Source organism: Lampris incognitus, chromosome 1 (genome assembly GCF_029633865.1).
Source record: "Lampris incognitus isolate fLamInc1 chromosome 1, fLamInc1.hap2, whole genome shotgun sequence".
NCBI classification, from domain to species: Eukaryota; Metazoa; Chordata; class Actinopteri; order Lampriformes; family Lampridae; genus Lampris; species Lampris incognitus.
This window is the reverse complement of record NC_079211.1, coordinates 148,523,626-148,539,981: the sequence shown is the minus strand read 5'-3', so window position 1 is coordinate 148,539,981 and position 16,356 is coordinate 148,523,626.

Genomic DNA, 16,356 nt, shown 5'->3' with positions numbered 1-16,356 from the left:
CACCAGCCAGTCAGACTAGCTTGGTCTAGTCAGAAAGGTATGAACTGAGGAAGCCTCTTGGATGAGAGGCGAAACGTCTTCACGGATATATACCAAGTCCAGTTGCACTTGATTCAACTCCTTTGATCAACAGAAGGAAGCAGCTCAATCTGCCAGAATTAAAGCCACAAGCGTCAACGAGCGGGTTTCAGGCTTCACAAAGCCAAGCAGAGTCACTACAGCTAGCTTGATTCTGTGTAAAGAAGGAGTGAGACCAATCACTAAGCGTACATTAAGACTAAGCGTAAACCAGTGGTGATTTTGTATGTGGCAAGAGTGTCAGAAAAGCTGAGACACATATTTTCCAAACACCGCATCTCAGTTGCTTTCAAACCCAAAAAACCCGCTGCACCAGAAGTTGGTCCACCCCAAAGATTGGGTCCCTTGGCACAAACAGAGCAATAGAGTGTACGCTGTTAAGTGCCAGGAGTACTACCGTGACTTGTACATTGGGGAAACTGAACAGACGCTGGCCAAGAGGATGGCACAACATAGCAGAGCTAATGCGTCAGGGCAGGACTCCACAGTCTACACCATCTACAGGCCAGTGGCAACTCTTTCAAGGCTGAGGATGTGCACGTTCTTGGTAGGGAGGAACGCCGGTTTTAACGGGGCGTCAAAGAGGCCATCTATGTTAAGAAGGAACGACCATCCCTGAACCCAGGGGGTGGGGGTGGTGGCTAAGAGTACATCTGTCGCCATCTTACAATGCTGTAATTGCAAACATTCCCAAATCCTCTGTGAATAGTACACATGGCCAATGAAACTCTAGTTAATTGTCACACCCATATTTGTGTATGAAACGGGTCGATGGTTTTGGTCGTTATGCAACTGTATTTTTTATAAGGGGTGTGGAGACCTGCAGTCAGCTTAGACTGAAGAGGTCACTTAGATGAGTGATGAAACACTGTCAATAAACGTTGTATTCAGATGAACTGATTCAAGCTTCTTTGATTCGCTTACCTGGATTATTCAGCATGCATCAAGTCATGATGTAGGGGTAACGTCACTGTTTGACCAATTTTGTCACTGATTTCTTTAAGAACATCTTTCTACAATTTGTATGACTATATACACATTCTAGTAAACAGTGAATGTATGTGCCTTCTGTAGTCTTGCACTTATTACTAAACTTTGATAGATCTGGATTCATTTTATTGCGTCTCACAGGGGTAATATGTAGTCTATGATTTATCTTAAATTGGAGTTCTTTTGCTCTATTGGTGGCAAAACAGCTGGATAGATTGACCACATACCATCAAACTCTCCAACACCACAGTCATTCTCCCATTCTGTTTTAATTTTAGCTGTATTGTCTTTTACTGTCACGGAGAGTGACAGTTGTTTCATTAGGTTCAAAAATAAAATGTTGGGATCTATTTCCTGGAACACATCTCTGTAGGTTAAACTTCCATATTTATACTGATTAAAAACCTCAGAACCTTACGTGCTGGTTTTGGCCCAGCTGATCTGGGTCCTCCTCATCCGAGCTCTCACCCTCTTCTGTCTCGTACTTTCTCTGGACTCTCACCCTCTGATAAATCGATGTCAGAATCTCCCTCAGTGGTTCTGTTAAGAATCCTCTCTGCCTCCGTCATAGAGCTGTCTACTGAGGACAATGAGAAACAAACTAAGCACCAAGTCCTCATGTCCACTACAGAGGAGATTTATAAACTAGCGTTTTTCAAATGAAAATAAATAAGCTCAGCTCTGAAAACTCACGCAGATATTCCTGAGATGGTTACTTACTCGAAACAATCGAAAGATAACATTTTTTAATTCATGAATATCATGCTTACCTTTCTTTTTTCCATAAAACGCGCTCACTGAGATGGCAGCCATTTTGACGATAGTATTCTTCTTCTGCTTCTTTTACTTCTTCTTCGTTTGGTGTTTATTGGCGGTCGGCAAACAACGAAATGGTGCATTACCGCCACCAGCTGGTATGTCGTGTGGATCAGTGTCTATTATTTACGTTATCCCCCCCCCCAAAAAAACCTCAAATCTTCTTAAATTAGTTACTCTAAGAAACTGAAACAAGACGTTATAACACTCGGTTTAGTTCTTCTATTGAATATCTACTGAATCAAATTGTATTTTTATTTTTCTGAGATTTTTAGTCAGATGCCTTCTTTCTGCCTCATATTTCTGACAATATATTGTAATAAACCAGCCCGGTATGGGCTTTGTCAGAGACCTAAAAGACACACAACCCCAGTCGAGGAATATGGAAAAGTAGATAAACCTTTATTTCATCACACATTTTATTAAAAGGCCTACAGAGTTGAACAGAAAGGCCTGATGACCGGCGACTACTCACAAGTAAGTAAAGTCTGTTCAGTGTAGTAAAACCACGCACATGGAATAGGGCACACTTTAAGATCAGGCACGGCACGCATGAATGCAAACACCCCACCCTTTACGCTCCGCCCGCTGGAGACACTGCACACGGGGGATGAAACACTAGGCTACACCTCCACCCAAGGAGCAAACGGGGGCTATAACGCCTGCTCAGACACTGCAAATAAGACAGTAAACGTCCCCACCACCCGGGTAACTTGAGCCGCCCACTAGCCCTCTGCTCCTCTGTAAAAAGCCGGCACAATAAAACTCACCAGTGAATCCATATATAAAACCTAGTACAACAGGAATAGGGAAATAGCAAGAGTAAAAACTTAGCTCGCTCGGCTGGCGAAACCCTCCCCCAGGGTCTGAGCTTTATTGGCACCGTCCGACAGCCGGGGAAACAATCGCGTTCAGTCGGCGGTACAGGCAGCGGGCGGCGGCGTGCCGACCACTGGAACCCTGGCTGGAGAGCGGAGGTCCGCGAAAACACTCCTAAGCGTTCCCGGCCCTCTCTAACTAAAGGAGGCAACTAGCCTCCCCTCCTGGTCTGGAACAGCTCCCCTACCTTTCTGTCTTCAGCGCCGGCAATACTATAAACTGCGAACGCCGCCTCCCCCCAATGAGTGTATTCGCAAACCAACCAAGTCAGCTCTCTCCAGCAACCCCGAGGGATTGCTTAGCCCTCTCTTCTAACTTGCGTCTCCTCCAGTCTAGTTGCGCGGCTGCAAGCAATCAGTTCATTAAGGAGCCACGTCTCATGTCAATCACCTCCCGCCGCAGGTTTACTACACTATTAACACGAAAACTCAACACGGAAAATCTTAACACCAGAACTCTTAACATGAAAAAATCTTAACGCTAGAACCCTTAACAGTAACAATGCTCAACACTAGAGCTTTTAACACTAGAACTATTTACACTAGAACTCTTAACATGAAAAAATCTTAACAGTAGAACCCTTAACAGTAACAATGCTCAACACTAGAGCTTTTAACACTAGAACTATTTACACTAAAACTCTTAACATGAAAAAATCTTAACAGTAGAACTCTTAACAGTAACAATGCTCAACACTAGAACTATTTACACTAGAACTCTTAACATGAAAAATCTTAACAGTTTGAAACTACGAATTAACTGTTTGAAAAACCCCTTATTTTCTTGGTAAAGAAAGAAAGAAAGAAGTTTTTCGTTTTCTTGGGCATCTTCTTGCCTTCTTTCTCCTTCTCAAACAGCCTTTTCTTCTCCTGCTTCTCTCTCTTGGCCAACAGTTTCTGCTCCTTCTCTTTCTTTGCTGACTCCTTGTCCTCCCGACTCTTGTTCTCTTTCTTTGCTGACTCCTTGTCCTCCCGACTCTCGTGTGCCTTTGTTGTTGAGGCCAGCGAGTCGGTACCTGGGACCTGCGAGGGCTCCTCCTTCAGGCTAAGAAGAGCAGTCCATTTCAGCTCTGCCTCCTCCTTGCTCTGTTTTAGCAGCTGCACTTCTTCTTGAGCCTGAAGCAGGAGCAGCTTAGTCTCTTTGTTCTCTTCAAGGATACAAGCTTTCTCCTTCTGCCACTGCTCAAGATTACACATAAACTCCTGCTCGACTTGACTGAGGACAGCCGTGATCCTTCGCTCACTTTCCTCCATCTGTTGTGAAAGCTCCAAGGTGAAGAGCTTGTTCAGTGCTATCTGCACTTCCACATTCTCTTCAGCGAGCCTTCTTTCAAAGTCCTTCTCTTTACGGAGCCCTTCTGTTTGCAGGTAGTTTAACTGCTGCAGAAGTGAGTCTTGTTCCTTGAGGAGAACTTCTTTTTCCTTCTCACAGGTCTTAAGGCATGTCTCCTTATCATATAGTGCTTCCTTCAACATTTTAGCATTGAGAAGAGACTCTTCTTTGAGCATCTTGTTCATTTTCTCAAGTTCCTCATTGTCTTGGAGGAGAGACTCCCTCTCTTTCTGCCAATTGTTGTGGCTGACCTCCCTCTCTTTGAGAGTCCTCTGCAAGTGCAAGGTCTTGTTTTGGAGCTCCTTCAGGAGCGTAGACAAGTCCTCCACCCGGCTTTTCAGAAGAGCGACTTCATCTGATTTCCTGACATTGTTGCTCCTCCTCTTGTCTGCCTCCGTAACAGTTGAGGATCTCTCCCTCCTGTTGTCTTCGTGCTCCCCTCTATAAACATACTGCAAAATAGAGTAAAACAAAAGTTGAGGTTACTTAAAACTTTTCTGGAATTTGATTTCAGCCAACTGAAGGAATCTAAATGTATTGAGTGCGCATTGCTTCAGAATACAAACTTGTCAACATTAGAGAGTTACTTTTTGGGTACTTGTAAGACTCCAAAGAGTTAACTCCAATGAGTTCGTTCATATATAATTAGCTCATTCCTTTGAATGGCAGTTTCTGACATGTCAATATGACACTGAGATCACATGAATCCAAACCCCTACGGAAGACATCAGGTAATTCTATGTAACCCACCCTATAACTATAATAGAAACGCTGCACTTGCTTTTAATTACCTCCATTATTTTAATTACTTTATACAGCTTTAAGGTTGGGCATTATTTTCAACATTTATATTTTTTATGTTCCACAACTTGTTCCAATAATATAAACTGAATTTTGATTTATGTGGAGTCCATTTCTTGACAGCTCATATAAAACCAGAAAATGCATTGCCTGCAGAAAATGCATGTGAATGCTGATTGCTGAAAGAAATTGCTGAAGCAATGCTGACAATTGCTGCAAAAACAGCTGAATTGTGAAAGTAAAACAAGGACGCTGAAACCTGAAGGAAATTGCTGAAATAATGCTGAAAATTGCTGGAAAAAAACCATGCACGCTGAAGTGTAGTAGTGGCAGTTGGAAGCTGAAGTCACTATCTAATGAAGCTGAATATGCTGTAATCTTAACTGGAAGCTGGAACATATAAAATTATATACTGCCAAAGCTGGAAGTAGAACTGAAATACCTTGAAACTTTGTAAATGGAATTTCTTTATATTAATATCACACAGATGAAGTGTATCATGAAACAGATGGTTTGATTTTTTTTACATTGTACCAGTGTGTGTTGTGTGTGTGTGTGTGTGTGTGTGGGGAATCAGCAAGAAGAACCAACTGAACGTGACTGCCAAATGTCTGCTGACAATCTGTACAAAGTCACATTTTCTGTGAAATCTGTTGAAATGTGTGTAAATCCATGTGTCTTGTATGTAGTGTGGAAACACTGTGTAGCAGGACTTTGACAGAAATGTCAGTCAAGTGTTTGATCCAAACCAGAGACACCAGAGAAGTCATTTAACACCAGAACCACCGGGATGTCACTCCTACCTAAAACCACCATGAGTGGTCCACAATGACCGCCCACGGTTTCTAAACTCTATTCTGTCAAGATAAGTACCACATTAAGATAGAAATGCATTGCATGTTAGCATGTCTGTTATTAAACTAACTGACACCAAAATTAACATGTTAACAACTATAATACTATTTCCATTTTTAAACCATTTAAACTTCAGAGAGACATAGTCGAACTTGAATAGCAAAGCTGAGAAAGTGAAAATATTACCTGAAATACAAAAGGGAAAACACACTGCTATTCTAACAAAGGTAACAAGGCCTATAAAAGGTGAAATGTCAAAACAAAACAATAGAAAATAACTATTGAAACAGTCCTAGACAGCGAGCGGGACTTAAAACTACTAGAACGACCGTGGGCAGTCCTTTCGACCGCCGCAGTTTTTAAACTCTATATTCTGTCAAGATAAATACCCAGCTGACATATTAATGCAGTACATATGTTAGTATGTCTGTTATTAAACTAACTGGCACCAAAATTAACAGTTTAACAACTTTAATACTATTTTCCAAACTATTTAAAATGGCCGCTGTCCAACGCCTGTAAATGCTGCAGCGCGTCGGTGGTTGTCATGGTGCGTCTGAAACGGCGTCTGTAACCAGACGTGTTGGAAATGATCAAAAGTTTAGACTATTTGTGTCCACTGGAGGGCGCTAGTGGGTAGGACAGAGCAGTGAACTTCACGAAGGAAACGATGCGACCAACCAACACACCTAATGAATAGTGGCATGACGCGCGCGATCACGCGCAAATTACCAGCCGTCATTTTGACCGTCTACGGTCGTTTTGGGTAGATTTTGTCGTAACGTGTTTGAGGCGGGAAAATGACTGGCCAGCGTTGCCTCGGCAACACAAACTAAAGTGAGAATCTAAACGGCCCTAATGAGCGTCTTGCTGGTTCTAGTCAGCAGATGTGAACCAGCTGTGCGGCACACACAGTGTTACCACACTAAATACTGCGCCTGTCACTCACAATAACACTTGGTTCGCTTGGTTCAGCTCGTTTCTTACCTGTCTGGCTGGGCCTCCTCGCTGTAGCGCCCCCTGCCGGACTCCTGTTTCTCGTCTGCGGCATTCAGCCTGCGGCGCCTCACCGGGCGGACCCGCTCTTCTTCTCTGGGTTTGCCGCGGTTGCCGCTGAGAAAGGTCTTCGCTCTTCTTCTCTCCCCGTCCACCTCTGTGTCTGCTGCTTCTCTTCTCACTTGCGTCCATCGTGGCAATATGCAGCTGCGCGGCGGCCGCTCCGCTTTTATTACTTGCCTTCAACGTGGGGCTCCGTGATTGGACGAGACTTGTTGGAATCATGGGCGGGGTTTTATGATTGGCGGCTTCTGTCACGTTCTATTTCGTACAGGCGCCGCCCTCTAAGGCTATCGCTAGTGGGTTTATCCCTTCGCGCATGCGTGCAGCACCGAAACGTTTAAGTCAACGGTCACCTACCTGTGGGCCCCACTTACGTCCGCCACCCGTCTATATAAACACAGCAGGCCGTACAAACGGCTCCCCTGTTTGTCTTCAGCAGGATGTGCAAACACTGAAGAGAAGAAATGTCTTCAGAGAAGAAGATGGACGGCGGTGTAATGAGCGGAGCACTGAGTGCTGCCAGCATTACATGGAAAGATGGCGTAGCTACATGTCCACCTGCCGGGGACAGGTTTCCCTCCCGTAGTAGTTAAACAACTACCAACACAACACACTTGGCTCATTCTTCAATTTGGGACACTTTTTGCTTTCAAAATGATCTTTAACTCGTCAGACCTGGCGTCCACATGCGTGGACATCACATGTTGGGTCATATTACCACAGTCGTTGATTCTACTTAACCGGGGCCTTGTGTCCACGTATGTGGACACTTACACTGCCATCTAGTGGTGTCAGAAGAGTACAACACACTACGGGACAAATGTTAAACGGCGGCGAGCACAAGCGAAGTTTCGCGTGGCCACTCAAAACACAAACGTCAACAAGGTAAGAAGGACAATCATATTTCACGGCTTATTCTAATTTAGATATGCATAAAAGCATTGTAAGTTTGCCATGACATGCAAATTTGACAAAAATTAGTAAAAGTAACGATTTAGTATGCCGCTAAACATGATGTACACGAATGTGTACAGATGGACTTAGCTTGGTTGAAAATGTTATGTTAGTAAAAATGTGCACATGTAAATTAGCTTATAGCTAACTCTGGTGCAGCTAAAAAGCTGTACATTGTCCCGGTGACATAAATAACAATTAGATAAATAAATACATACATAAATTACATTGATTTATTGTTATTTGCAGAGCTTTTTATTAGCTTGTAGCGTGAGCTACACACACAGCGTCGACAGCATGATACACACAGTGCGCACGAACCGGAACTCTAGAGTAGAAGAAGAGGTGGTATACTGTAGAGCAGTGCAACAGTGCCATCTATTGGCGATGTCTATTGGAAAAGTACTACATTCAACACTCCCACTTACTTTTTCAATAACATTAAGTCCCTTTAAATAATATTACAGAGCCGTGCTCTCCTTCACAAAAATAATGTCATCAAACTTTAAACAACAACAAAAAATCTTCCTTTTTCAAATACTGTTGTTTACATTGTTTTTATCTGGAACACTTTTTCACATTTCAGATTCAAGAATCACATTTTTCAGACTTGCTTTGATCAGGCAGCGTTCGGCGTACACCTGTCAAGCACAAATAACCACTTTAATTAAACAGGGAAAAGTCCAATTTCTCCCCTGAAATACTCAAACTTTTGTTTGGTCAGTGGTTTGGTCAGTATATCCGCTTTCATGTCATTTGTTGGACAATATTGCAGTTCTATTTGTCCATTCTGCACACATTCACGGATGTAGTGATAGCGAATGTCTATGTGTTTGGTCCTGGAGTGGGTCACAGGGTTCTTTGCGATTGCGATGGCTCCTTGGTTGTCTTCCAGGATCACTGTGGACATAGACTCCACTCCGAGATCACTAAGTAATCGTCTCAGCCAGATTCCTTCCTGAGCGGCTTGACTGAGTGCCATGTACTCGGCTTCTGCTGTTGAAAGTGCAACTGTTGGTTGTTTCTTGCTGAGCCAGCTCACCGCTCCTCCACTCAGTAGAAAGATGTTGCCTGTTGTTGAGCGGTGATCATCCTGATCTCCAGCCCAATCTGCATCTGAGAATCCAATCAAAGCTCCAGAGGCTGACCGCTCATACTTGAGAGCAAAGTTCACTGTCCCTTTCGAGTAACGAAGTATCCTCTTCACAGCAGTCAGATGTGAAGCATCTGGATTTGCGTTGAACTTTGACACAGCACTCACTGCTTGAGCTATGTCTGGTCTTGTAACCATTGCAGCATACAGCAGACTTCCTACCATTGACTGATAGGCATGTTGGTCCACTGGCTTACTGACACCATCACTCTTCCTCAACTTGATGTTGGCATCAGCAGGAGTTGCTACAGGATTTGCATTGTCCATTCCATATTTCTGAAGTATGGCTTCAATGTATTGCTTCTGATGAAGAATGACACAGTTCTTTTCTTTATCTTGAATCACAGAGATGCCCAGTATATAGGACAGCTCACCCATGTCCTTCATCTTGTTGCGCTCCTTGAGAGCCACTTTTAGCCCGTTCATGCTTTCAGTTGACTCTGTTATCAGGATGAGATAATCAACATAAACCGCAAGTATCTCAAGCTCTTGTCTTAATCTCACAAACACACAGGGGTCTGATGTGCTCTGTTTGAATCCAATTTCCATCATGAACTCTGTGAAGGCCTTGCTCCAGCAGCGAGGAGACTGCTTCAGTCCATAGATTGATTTTTTCAGTTTACACACCAGGTGCTCCTGTCCTGGTTTTATGTAGCCCTCTGGTTGCTGCATGTAGATTTCCTCTTCCAGGTCTCCATTAAGGAATGCAGTTACGACATCCATCTGGTGTACATGTAGATTGTTTTGAATAGCAAAGGACAGTAATGTACGAACCGAGCTGAAGCGTACAACTGGTGAAAAGGTTTCATCGTAGTCCGCACCATACAACTGAGAGTAGCCCTTGGCAACAAGCCTAAGCTTGTATCGTTCCACTCTTCCATCACTATGATGCTTGACTCTGAACACCCATCTCGATCCTACTGCTTTTCTTTCTCTTGGTAAATCCACCAAGTCCCAAGTCCCAAGTCTCATTTTCCAGCAGCGACTCATATTCCAAGTCAGCCGCCTCCTGCCATTCTTTTGCATTAGGACTCTCCAATGCTTCTTTTAGTGTGATTGGCTCTGTCACACGACACATATTGGCATGATGATCAACAGTCATTATATCAGCGAACTCATCATATCCATATCTCCTTGGCGCATTTCTGGTTCTGCCGCTTGTTCTGACAGTGCTGCTATCAGCAGTGACTGCATCATCTTGTGTTTCACTGTCATCTGTTTTCATGTTTATCTCGTTCTCTGAACAGGGTACTTTCACTTCCTGCTTCCAGTCGAAGTTTGATTCATCAAAGATTACATCACGACGGATTAGAATCCTCCTCTTCTCTTCATCGTACAGGCGATAGCCCTTGGCATTGTTTGCATATCCCACAAAACGAAGCTTTATAGCCTTTTTGTCCAGTTTCCGTCTCTCTTCATCTGGGACATGTGCATAAGCAATACAGCCAAACACCTTCATGTGACTCATGTTAGGTTTCTTTCCACACCATCTCTCATAGGGTGTCTCTTCCTTCAGAACAGCTGTGGGCAGCCTGTTCTGTATGTAAGCTGCTGTGGCTATAGTCTCTGCCCAGAACATCTTCGGCAACTTTGCATGAGACAGCATGCTTCTAGCTGCTTCGACCAACGTCCTATTTTTTCTTTCTGCAACGCCATTTTGCTGTGGTGTGTGAGGTACAGTCATTTCATGGTGGATGCCTTGAGCCTTCAAATATTCTTGAAACTCCTTTGAGGTGTACTCACCACCATTGTCAGTTCTCAGCCTTGCAACGTTCGGGCCACACTCATTTGAGAATGTTCTCTCAAATTCCTTGAACTTGTCTAGTACCTCATTCTTCTGTTTCATGAAGTATACCTTGCAGCATCTTGAATAGTCATCAATGAAAGTCACAAAGTATTTTGCTCCACTTATCGACTCAGTCTGCATGGGACCACAGACATCACTATGAATTAGCTGCATCTTGCGTTTGGAACGGATTCCTCCAATCGACTTGAATGGCTTTTTAGCCAACTTGCCTTCCACACATCCTTCACAAAAAGGAATCTCTTTCTCTGCGGAAAAGTCCACTCCATTTACCAGATTTTTTAGCTCCTTCACCTTGGTAGTGTGACCAAGGTGCTGGTGCCACAGGCTGGCAGCTACTGATGCACTGTGACAGATAGATTCACTTCCTTCAATGTCTAGCCGATACAGTCCATCAACTCTTTGTGCTCCCATTCCTTTTAGTGTTCCATCTTTTCCACGTAGGTAGCAGCGAGACTTTTTGAACTGCACTGTATTCCCTTTTTTGGTAGCAGCTCCCACTGAGAACAAATTCCCAGACAGCTTTGGAACATACAGTACATCATACATTGTGGCATTTTTTACATCACTTGATTTGAAAGTCATTTTCATGTTGACATTTCCAATTCCTAGAGCGTCAACCACCCTGCCGTCACCTAGTTTCACCGACTGTGCTTTTGAGAATTGCTGATATTCTTGGAGAATTTCTTTATCACAAGTCATGTGCTTTGATGCTCCAGAATCAATTATCCATTCAACCTGCCTGACTACAAAAACACTTTCAGAGGAATCTTCCTCATCCCCACAGGTCATGTTTTTGGCCTTGTGAATTTTCTTTTTTGTTTTATTTTTCAAGCTTGGACAGTCCCGCTTTATGTGACCTTCTTTCCCACATTTATAACATCTCCACGTGCTTTTGTCTGCTGCTCCCACTGACTTGGAGCCATCCTGCACATTTCCTCTAAATTGTGATGACATGGCTGATGCACCACCTGACATAGCACCACTTGAATCATTAGCATTCACTCGCTTTTGCTCTTAATTTATTAATGCTTGCTGAACAAACTTCAGTGTCAGGTTGTCAATCTTTGTTTCTAGTGCAGTGACAATCGTAGCATAGCTTGGTGGCAAACTGCCCAACAGTGTTACAATTTGATCTTCCTCTTCAATCACAGATCCTATTGCTGCTAGCTGATCAGTTAGCTCCTTCATTTGTTTCAAATGATCAGTTAAGGCATCTCCTTCCTTCATTTCACATCGGAAATATCTTTTCTTCAGGAACAGCACCAACATAGAGAATGCTTTCTCTCTCCTTCTAGTGAACTCAGCTTGTGCTGCTGCATTAGCATCTGCAGCTAGTGTTTCAGTCTCCATTAACATACCCCATAGTCCTTTAGCCTTTAGCAAGTGTTCCATTTGAAACTTCCGTGTTGCCCAGTTCTCTGGTCCGTTCAGCCTGTCAATAAACAGCTTATCCTCCATTGTGAATTCCCACAATACTGTTTACTCCACACAACCGTGTACAACAGCTTTCAGCGATGTTCTGGGCCCATAACCTATTGTTATTTGCAGAGCTTTTTATTAGCTTGTAGCGTGAGCTACAAACACAGCGTCAAAAGCATGATACACACAGTGCGCACGAACCGGAACTCTAGAGTAGAAGAAGAGGTGGTATACTGTAGGGCAGTGCAACAGTGCCATCTATTGGCTTTGTCTATTGGAAAAGTACTACATTCAACAGATTTGTATTTGATTTTTTTCATGATTTTATTTCCAGAGCGTTTTTCTATGCAAAGAGCGATGGAGCTACTTGAGTCTCTTGATGGAGACAACGATGACGCCATCCTGGATGCTGCTTACCAACCCCCACCACGGGAGCAAAGCAGCAGTGAGGATGACAGTAGTGACGACGAGGACCCCATTCCTCAGCCCACTGAGCACAGCAGGGGACGTAAACGTCTCCGTGGTGAAAATAAAAGTTAGCCAAGACCCAGTGGGTATTTGTTTATTTTAGGCAGTTAGGGCTTCAGGGCTAGGTGAAGGATTGGGAGGATAGACATGGCACCATTGAATGTTTGTAGCAAAATGCTAATTTACAACACTTGTTGACAGAGTCAGGAACAGGTACAGGTCGTCCAGGCTATGGCGTTGCCAGATCCCACACGTTGCCGTCAAACTCAGCAGATTGAGGCTGATGGTTCAAATGATGGCCCAGAAGAGCCAACACCAGGACCAAGCCCTCAGGGACAGTCCAATATAGGTAATTGTTCTTATTTTGGCACGCCTTGAGGGTAAATTTTCAAATTTCATATAAATGTCCACTCAGATTCAACTATATTATGCACCAATACACCTCAGTGAATTGCTTGCATGGGTAAATGTGTAACTTACTTTGCAATAAGTACTATTTTTATTCTGATTCTGGTTGTGCAGGACGTGGAATAAGCTGGAGGGCTACTCCATTGACGCCAAACCTTGCCGAGTTTGACCATGAGGACGAAACTGAGCATGACAGAAATGGCTGGACCCCACTAAACTATTTTGAACAGTATATAGTGTGACAACCACGGGGGAACTTAGCATCCGACCCAAAAATGAAACAGAGACCGTCGGCAGGTTGAGCCCGCTGTGGGCATTTATTCACAAAACACACGATAGAAACGTTCAACAAGAGCACTGCTCCTCGTCTGAGCCGGCTGACTCCCGTCTTCGTTGGCTCCTACGCTGGGCAGCCAACACAACTCTAGCTTTCTCCCTCCCTCCCTCCCTCCCTCCCCCGGGCGACTGTCTCTGGGTCCCTTTTATCCTGGGGCTCCTCATCAGCCTCTGACTGGGGCCAGGTGTGTCGCTCAGTCTCCCTCTCATTGAGGCCAGGTGCGTTCCTGGGCTGTGCTGGGTCGCTGGCCATGGGGCTGAAGCCGGGCTGACCCCGGGGTTGTCACAATAGATAAAGGTTTGATGAAAATTATTACAGATTGCTCTAATGCTATGTCACTATCTAGGAGTGGGGACCCACTCAACACATCAGTAGACGAGGTTTACCATTTTTTTGGTGCCTGTATTTTGATGTCCTGTGTCCGATACCCAAAAATCAGGATGTACTGGTCCAAAGCCTTGACATTCACTGCCATCACTGACAGATTCACGCGTGACAGATTCTTCAGACTGAGGCAATCACTAAAAGTGCTAATTGATGATGATGTCCTAGAACTCCTGAGGAAGAGTGACAAATACTGGACGGCGAGGCCTTTCCTGGATCGGATTCTGCAAGGCTGCAGCTCTCAGACTCGACCTGAATGCGTATCTGTTGATGAGCAGATGATTCCTTTCACAGGAGCCTGTCTGTGCAGACAGTGCCAATGAAGCCAAACCCAGTTGGCATAAAGAACTTTGTTTGTGCTACAACAGATGACATTGTGCTGGACTTTGATCTGTATCAAGGTACAGGTGCACTGCTTGAGCAGGTCGAAGAACCAGAGGGTCTGGGTTTGGGAAGCTTAGTCATGGCTCGTCTGTGTCAAACTCTGCATCGTGGCACAAAAGTGTATTGTGACCGGTTCTTCACAAGCATCCAAGGTGCAAAACAAATGATGAAGAAGGAGCTGTACATGACTGGTACAGTAATGAAGAACCGAGTCGCTGCAGCAGTGCAGAAGTTACCCACTGACAAAACCATGAAAAACGCAGGAAGAGGTACCTCAACAGAAGTTTCCACTGCAGATGGAAACTGATGATGTCTGTTGTTCATGGTACACAGCCTGAAGACACCTGCCAGCGCTGGGACAAGAAATTGAAAACATATGTGTCTGTCTCGTGACCAAGCATTGTCCATGAGTACAACCTCAAGATGGGTGGAGTTGATTTAGTTGATAGAATGATCAGTTACTATCGCATGAGCGCCCGTACTAAGAAGCAGACAATGCGGATGCTAATGCACTTCACGGATCTGGCTTTAGCCAACAGTTGGCTACTCTACCGCAAAGACCTTACAATATGTGGTGCACCAAAGAAGAGCATCATGCAGTTCCTTGAGTTCTGTATGGAAGTGGCCAGGACCCTCTTGGCCCAGCATCACAGTCAAGGAAACGATGCAGACTTTTCAGAACTGTCAGAGGAAGAAGACAATTCGAAACAAGAGAAAAAAACATCCAGTGACAGCAGTGCTCCATGTCTCAGTCCGCAGGAGGGCTAATGCACATCTACCAGAGATAATAAGCCTGAGGAACGCAGCGCGCTGCAGAGCAGCAGGCTGCACTGGAAGAACCCGAGTGCGTTGTGTGACCGGCAAAGTGTTCTTGTGCTTGCAAACCGATCGCAACTGTTACAAAGCTTCACAAAGCCAAGCAGAGTCGCTACAGCTAGCTTGATTCTGTGTAAAGGAGGAGTGAGACCAATCACTAAGCGTAAATTAAGACTAAGCGTAAACCAGTGGTGATTTTGTATGTGGCAGGAGTGTCAAAAAAGCTGAGACACATATTTTCCAAACACTGCATCCCAGTTGCTTTCAAACCCAAAAAACCCGCTGCACCAGAAGTTGGTCCACCCCAAAGATTGGGTCCCTTGGCACAAACAGAGCAATAGAGTGTACACTGTTAAGTGCCAGGAGTACTACCGTGACTTGTACATTGGGGAAACTGAATAGACGCTGGCCAAGCGGATGGCACAACACAGCAGAGCTCATGCGTCAGGGCAGGAGTCCACAGTCTACACGATCTACAGGCCAGTGGCAACTCTTTCAAGGCTGAGGATGTGCACGTTCTTGATAGGGAGGAACGCTGGTTTGAACGGGGCGTCAAAGACGCCATCTATGTTAAGAGGGAACGACCATCCCTGAACCGTGGGGGTGGTGGTGGTGGCTAAGAGTACATCTGTCGCCGTCTTACAATGCTGTGATTGCAAACATTCCCAAATCCTCTGTGAATAGTACACATGGCCATTGAAACTCTAGTTAATGGTCACACCCATATTTGTGTATGAAACGGGTCGATGGTTTTGGTCGTTATGCAACTATTTTTTATAAAGGGTGTGGATACCTGCAGTCAGCTTAGACTGAAGAGGTCACTTAGATGAGTGATTAAACTTTGTCAATAAACCTTGTATTCAGATGAACTGATTCAAGCTTCTTTGATTCGCTTACCTGGATTATTGAGCATGCATCAAGACATGATGCAGGAGTAATGCTCACTGTTTGACCAATTAGGTCACTGATTTCTTTAAGAACATCTTTCTACAATTTGTATGACTATATACACATTCTAGTAAACAGTGAATGTATGTGCCTTCTGTAGTCTTGCACTTATTACCAAACTTTGATAGATCTGGATTCATTTTATTCCGTCTCACAGGGGTAATATGTAGTCTATGATTTATCTTAAATTGCAGTTCTTTTGCTCTATTAGTGGCAAAACAGCTGGATAGGGGGACCACATATCCCACTCTTCACCACAGTCATTCTCCCATTCTGTTTTAATTTTAGCTGTATTGTTTTTTACTGTCACGGAGAGTGACAGTTGTTTCATTAGGTTCAAAAATAAAATGTTGGGATCCATTTCCTGAAACACATCTCTGTAGGTTAAACTTCCATATTCATACTGATTAAAAACCTCAGAAGCCTACGTGTTGGTTTTGGCCCAGCTGATCTGGGTCCGCCTCATCC